This window comes from Rutidosis leptorrhynchoides, chromosome 3 (assembly GCF_046630445.1).
Source record: "Rutidosis leptorrhynchoides isolate AG116_Rl617_1_P2 chromosome 3, CSIRO_AGI_Rlap_v1, whole genome shotgun sequence".
NCBI classification, from domain to species: Eukaryota; Viridiplantae; Streptophyta; class Magnoliopsida; order Asterales; family Asteraceae; genus Rutidosis; species Rutidosis leptorrhynchoides.
The window spans coordinates 149,007,076-149,014,889 of record NC_092335.1 but is presented as its reverse complement, the minus strand read 5'-3'; the positions used below and the strand labels follow the sequence as shown (position 1 = coordinate 149,014,889).

At 35.2% G+C, this 7,814-nt stretch overlaps 1 long non-coding RNA gene across 1 annotated transcript; it reads right to left on the bottom strand.

Moving 5' to 3' along the window:
• Positions 1-5,721: 5,721 nt before the first annotated feature.
• LOC139896901 (uncharacterized) lies at positions 5,722-7,536 on the bottom strand. Its single transcript, XR_011776357.1, has 3 exons — positions 7,409-7,536; positions 6,541-6,601; positions 5,722-6,004 (listed from the first exon to the last, which is right to left on the bottom strand). It is a non-coding gene; the product is annotated as an uncharacterized lncRNA (long non-coding RNA).
• Positions 7,537-7,814: the final 278 nt, after the last annotated feature.

Below are 7,814 nucleotides of genomic sequence, written 5' to 3'. Positions count from 1 at the left end.
TCATTCTAATTCAAGGTAATACTCATATTCAAACTTTGTTTCAATTTCTATAACTATAACAATCTTAATTCGAGTAGAAATCTTACTTGAATTTGTTTTCGTGTCATGATTCTATTTCAAGAACTTTCAAGCCATCCAAGATCCTTTGAAGCTAAATCATTTCTTGTCACTTCCAGTAAGTTTACCTACTAAACTTGAGGTAGTAATGATGTTCATAACATCATTCGATTCATATATATATAACTATCTTATTCGAAGATAACATAGTTTAGTTAATTCTAAACTTGTTCGCAAACAAAGTTAATCCTTCTAACTTGACTTTTAAAATCAACTAAAAAGATGTTCTATATCTACATGATATGCTAACTTAATGATTTAAAACCTGGAAACACGAAGAACACCGTAAAACCGAACATATGCCGTCGTAGTGAAACCGGGGGCTGTTTTGGGTTAGATAATTAAAAAATATGATAAACTTTGATTTAAAAGTTGTCCTTCTAGAAAAATTATTTTTCTTATGAACATGAAACTATATCCAAAAATCATGGTTAAACTCAAAGTGGAAGTATGTTTTTCAAAATGGTCATCAAGATGTCGTTTTTTCGACTGAAATTACTACCTCTACAAAAACTACTTGTAACCTATATTTCCGACTATAAACATATACTTTTTCTGTTTAGTTTCATAAAATACAGTTCAATATAAAACCATAGCAAGTTGATTCACTCAAATCGGATTTAAAACGAAGAAGTTATGGATAAAACAAAATTGGTTAAAAATGGTTAATTTAACTACGGGATGAATTGACAAAAATCTATACTAACCATATCCTAACTAACTTATATTGTATTATATATGTATTCTAATATATATTATGTAATCTTGATAGACCATAAACACGTATATTATGTTTTGACATATCATATCGACGTCATCTATATATATTATTTGGAACAACCATAGACACTCTATATGCGGTAATGTTCGAGTTAGCTATACAGGGTTGAGGTTGATTCCAAAATAATATATATTCTTTGAGTTGTGATCGAGTCTGATACTTGTATACACTGGGTCGTGGATTGATTCGAGATAATAGATATTGATTTATTTCTGTACTACTAATTGTGGAAAACTAACTGTGAACTACGAACGTTGGACTGTTAACTTAACAAACTTAAATCGTTAAAACATAATAAAACATATTGTGAATATATTTCGATCATACTTTAATATATACGTATATATTTGTTATAGGTTCGTGAATCAACCCGTGGCCAAGTCTTATTTCCGACGAAGTGAAAATACGTGAAAGTGAGTTTTTTTTTTCCGGCAAAGATGAAACCAATATATTAAAAACCTTCATCAAAACGATGAAGGAAACAATTACAAAAAAAGTCTAACGGCTTGTACATAAAATAGATGAAAATTAAGCCGAAAGACATAAGATACCGGGATTATTTTCCCAAACATAATATTGATGACTATAGCATAAATTGAAAAACGAGGCCCATAAGAACACTTTAAGTTTGATTTGACGAACAATAGACGCCCAACAAGTGTAGTTTCCGTTGAAAATGAAATCGTTTCTTGCTAACCATATAGCCCAAAGAGTTGTCAGGCCGATCAAACGCCAAAATTTCTTGTCGCCGACTCCCATACCAAAATACCAATCGGCCAAAAACTCTAGACACAAACCTTCATCAAAACGATGAAGGCAACAATTACAAACAAAGTCTAACGGCTTGTACATAAAATAGATGAAAATTAAGCCGAAAGACATAAGATACCGGGATTATTTTCCCAAACATAATATTGATGACTATAATATAAATTGAAAAACGATGCCCATAAGAACACTTTAAGTTTGATTTGACGAACAATAGACGCCCAACAAGTGTAGTTTTCGTTGAAAATGAAATCGTTTCTTGCTAACCATATAGCCCAAAGAGTTGTCTGGCCGATCAAAGCCAAAATTTCTTGTCTCCGACTCCCATACCAAAATACCAATCGGCCAAAAACTCTAGACACAAACCTTCATCAAAACGATGAAGGCAACAATTACAAACAAAGTCTAACGGCTTGTACATAAAATAGATGAAAATTAAGCCGAAAGACATAAGATACCGGGATTATTTTCCCAAACATAATATTGATGACTATAACATAAATTGAAAAACGAGGCCCATAAGAACACTTTAAGTTTGATTTGACGAACAATAGACGCCCAACAAGTGTAGTTTCTGTTGAAAATGAAATCGTTTCTTGCTAACCATATAGCCCAAAGAGTTTTCGGGACGATCAAACGCCAAGCCAAAAGTGAGTTATAGTCCCACTTTTAAAATCTAATATTTTTGGGATGAGAATACATGCAGGTTTTATAAATGTTTTACAGAATAGACACAAGTACTTAAAACTACATTCTATAGCTGGATTATTAAACCGAATATGCCCCTTTTAGTCTGGTAATCTAAGAATTAGGGAACAGACACCCTAATTGATGCGAATCCTAAAGATAGATCTATCGGGCCCAACGAGCCCCATCCAAAGTACCGGATGCTTTAGCACTTCGAATTTATCATGTCCGAAGGTTGTTCCGGAATGATGGGGATATTCTATATGCATCGTGTTAAGGTCGGTTACCAGGTGTTCACCATATGAATTATTTTTATGCAGATTGCTATATGCATGCATGTTGTTTATGAGAAATGGAAATATGAAATCTTGTGGTCTATTATTACAATGTGATAAATATATAGGTTAAACCTATAACTCACCAACATTTTTGTTGACGTTTAAAGCATGTTTATTCTCAGGTGATTATTAAGAGCTTCCGCTATTGCATGCTAAATAAAGACAAGATTGGAGTCTGCATGCTTGTATAATATTGTTTTAAAACTTCATTCGAAGACTTAAGTTGATGTGTAATATTATTGTAAACCATTATGTAATGGTCGTGTGAAAACGCTATATGTTAGATTATCATTATTTGATAATCGTCGTAATGTTTTTAAACCTTTATCGATAAAATAAAGGTTACGGTTTGTTTTAAAAATCGAATGCAGTCTTTGAAAAACGTCTCATATAGAGGTCAAAACCTCGCAACGAAATCAATTAATATGAAATGTTTATAATCAATATGAACGGGACATTTCATCTTAGAACTATAGGACACCCGAAACACTTTAGTGAATTGAGTGACCCGAGTGAGATAGCCTCAGTTATGTAACCTCCTCTCATGCTTGCTAGAAAGGGTTCCGGAATAACAAAAAGAATAAAACCAAGTTTTCACGCTTATGTCTTACCAAAAAAAGATCGCTTGATCACTATGAATAAAAATCTTCGGTGTTAAAAGCTCGAAAGTTTACTTGAGGACAAGAAAAGTCTAAGTGTGAGATATTTGATATCGACTAAAAAGTCACGTTTTTACCCCCGATATTGAGTCCTAAAAAGTATAAAGTTCCAAACTTTGTCGGTAAAATAATCATTTTTCGGTTAAATTGTAGATTAAGTAATTACGAAGACAATGCAAAAAGAATCACGAGAATCAGAGCTAAAACGAAGATTCTAGAGCGAAAACGGTGAAAGACAAGAAATCAAGTTACGATCTAGGAAACAGGCTGACCAGGGCAGACCAAACGGCTTGCCAAACGGCTTGCCACTATGGAAAACAGCCTGCCAAACGGCCCAGACAAACAGCCAACAAAAACGAGCTGCCTTGCCGAACGGGCCTTACAAACGGCTTGCCAAACGGCCTACCAGCCGTTTGCAGGCATTTTTCACTTCTATTTAAAGGCTTTTTGTCATCCATTTTCAACACACCTCTCTTCACTCTCTCACTACAATACACTTTCTCTCACTAGAGCTTTCAAGACCTTCTCACCTCCGAGCAGGAAATTAAGTACCCGGAGGCGAACGCCGAAGATTGTAATAGGAGCGGTCTAGAGGATGTCAACACTTGTAATGGTCCAGATCTCGTCTGTAACGGTGAACGATTTCCTTAAGTTAATAAAGTTATCTTGTTACTTTAAGTTGCTTTCATCTTGCATTCTTATCTATCCGTTGCAAATGTTTATTATATGATTGAATATCTTATCTGAAACTTATACTATTGTTATGCTAAAACCTTGACGGTTTAGAAGTCTAATTTATGGGTCACCCTTTCCGCTTATTCACGTGGCTATAACCTAGTATTAGGACCTGATCAACCCTAGGATACAAGGTAAGTAGTTATGTGTGCTTAACGTCACAATAGGGATATAGTACCTATGTACGAATAATCATTTATTCGTCAAAGAAGAGCTGCCAATTTAGGTTGTGATTAGAGTAGGCAATATAGAGTTCAGTGAACACTGGCTTGCTCAGAAGCATGATTCGCGTCAGAAGCAATGTTCTTGAGATGTTGTAAGATGATCTGGGTTTGAGTAAGTGATCGTAAAGGAGAGACCTCTAATCCAATTAGCAGTACCTTAGAGTATCTAAGATTGCATATATGTTAATGTTAAGGCATATCTTAGTGTTAAGTGGAGGAATGTAACTGTAGTTAGAACAACTAGGATTAAGAAAAGCTTAGACTTTCCTTTAGGGATATACCACTTTATTCATGTACCTAGGATTCTATCCATAAGGTCGTTTAAACCCTCTAAGGTTAACGTTGGGAGTAGGAATATCCATCTTAGCCAGAATCTTCAAAGCCTAAACTCTTAGTGATAAATCGATTAGGTTCATAGCCCGGTTGATTGAGGTTTAGTGTTTATTCTAGGAAGTTAAACTCTCGTAATAATCTCAGTATCCTATTCTTCATACCTATCCCTTTTTTATCTTTCTAGTTTATATTACCTTTAGTTAATCTTAATCTATCACCACTTGTCACTAGGGTTAACTATATAGGCACTTTTCTCCCACATTACTGAACAAACATACAAAAATACGAACCTGAGTTATATTTACTACTTACTCGTTAAAAGGAAGATAAGTAGGTAAACTACAGCTAGGAAACCAGCTAAATACAAATAATAAAACCACTGCTCTCTTTTGGTAACTGATTCTGACGTTTTGCGACCTGACGACACCACATAAATAAAACTTTCCATTTTAGTCATATCAGTCATATAGACGGTTTTCTTCGAGACGGGACAGGGTAGTCACCAAACCGTCATAACGAGCATCGCAACGGCTTAAGACGGGGTATTTTGTAACAGTGCTACAAACTATTAAGATGTTATCGAGAATATAGATTGTGAAGATACAATTATGTAAATAGTATTAAATTCATATATCTTGCATATATTACATATCATTTCTTAAAAAAACCTTGATACTTTCATTTCATAAAAGCAATATTTTTAAAAAAAACTTAACATAGAACAGACACCCATTTACCCTCTTCATCCAACAGATATGTGGAAATAACCAAACCCGTTTACCGAAAAACGGCAAATTTTTTTTCTTTTTGTATAAAAAAGTCCCAGTTACAGTATATTTGTGCGGCGTGCGCCACAAGGGGATTTCAATGCCGAAGCTTTATTCAAAAACTGAGGCCATACTTAGTTATACTACGCGACGCGTGCCACAAGGGGATTTCAATGCCGAAGCTTTATTCAAAAACTGATGCCAGTCTCAGTTATACTGTGCGGGGCGCAGTAACATACAAATCAGACCTGCAATTTTAAGTTAAGTATTGACCCATTTCCAAAATGTCAAGATATTCAAATACAACCCAACATGTCCATACCTGTTTAACATGTATAAGACAACTTAACAAAGTGTTTAAGTGATACACTAAATATACAACCGCTTGAGCCACAACCCATTACTTAACCAAAATAACAATTTCGATCAAATTACACAACATAAGGGTTAAGACTCAACATCCTAACCCGATACCATGAGCATGATCCCGGGGACTATCCATCCCCAACCGAAGCCAAATATCCAAAAGCTATCCCGCCAAGCTCAAGCACTCAAGTTGTCTAGTCTAACAACCCTTCACCTTAACAACCAGTACCTATAAAAAGGTAAACAACGGGAGGGGCAAGAAATGCGTATTGAGAAAGACAATTATACATATGCATACAACTTACCGACCCTCATACCACACAAACTAAGCATATATTAGGCACCGCAACAAGCATAGCAAAAGTAACCAAAGTATCATTCTAAACACAACAATATAAATCAACACTTCATGGTTAACCATAAGCTCGGGAATGGTTCTCGCGAGTGAACCATCCGTTATTCACAACAACCATTAGTAGTATGAAAACACGATTTTCACTAACCCCACGGGTGGTATCGAACACACGAACTTTAAACACCACCCCCGCACATCTTTTGGTGATACGCACACACGATTTTCACCATAACACCCGTGGTGATAAGAACACACGATTTTCACCACCTCACCCGATGTGGTATCGAGCACACGAACTTGAGTGAACCGAATATATGGATAATACTCTAGTGAATACAACGCCCAAATATCACTAAACCACATCCACCTGCAAATAAATTATATAATATACACATAATTATTCCACTAACCTTGGTATGCACTCCCAATCCATGTATGTACAACCACCGCCATTGCCGAGCAAGTAAACACCTATATAACACATAGGCATACAAATGCATAAACATCCATTCTCTATACGAGAATCTGACACCACAATCCCATACTCGAGGAATTAAACATTTCTCGTCAAAACCCTCCCATTTAGACAACTAAAATGAGAACAATCCAATTACCACTACGAGTGGTAACTCTAACTCACAAATAAGTGTAATTGTAACCCGAATTGCACTCGACCATAAATTACTTGACCCATTACAATTATAAGTGATAATTTACGCCCAAATAATATCCTAACAATATAGACACTAATATCAAGCCCAAAATTCCAAACCATAACACTTTTTACAAAATTCGTCCATTTTAACAACTTAGACAACACCTTATTGACGGTAGATTCTGACCAAATTAATTGCAAAATCAGTGCGTACGCACTTATTCATTGGAAAGTATACTCAAAGACCTTTCCAAAAAGTGCTCACACGCCTTAAACGAAGCTACGGTTTACAAGATATGACATTTACAAAATCGAGTTTTGTGCAATTTTTATAGTTACGGATTTATCCAAAGTTACCAAATTTCCAACTAAAAACGGTTTCTAATACCTTCATTACCCCAAATCAGTTTATACACATATAAAGGACTAATTTTAATAACAAATATCATCATCACCACCAAAACTTACTAGTTTAAGCATTTCCTCAAACACCTAGTGTGCATGTCTCATTACTTGCACCAAATGAAACCCACAACAAATAATTTGGGGTTTTCCTCATCAAGAAACCATATCTTACTCTTAAACCCTAGAATTAAACATAGAAATTCGGATTAAGAACTTACCAAAAGTATAGAGATGAATCCTTAACTTGAAGAAGACTAGAACACACCAAAGTGGGTCAAGATTGCTCCTTATCCATCATTTATGATCTCTCTCTCTCTCTCTCTCTCTCTCTCTCTCTCTCTCTCTCTCTCTCTCTCTCTCTCTCTCTCTCTCTCTAGGTTCTCTCACTATGTTGATAGCATATAAGGACTGAATATGGCTGGAAATGTGAGGTCTCAAACTCATTTTGGGGTAAAAATTTGTTTTTCATATTTACCCCTTCAGTCCCTCAAATTTATAAAAGTTTTCAAACCTATTTTCAACTCATATTTGCCAACAATCCAGGCCGAATTTTGTAACACTTAAAACACGAAAGTTGTAGCCTTATTCGTTACAGACGTCTGAATTTTCGAATCGCCTCATTTT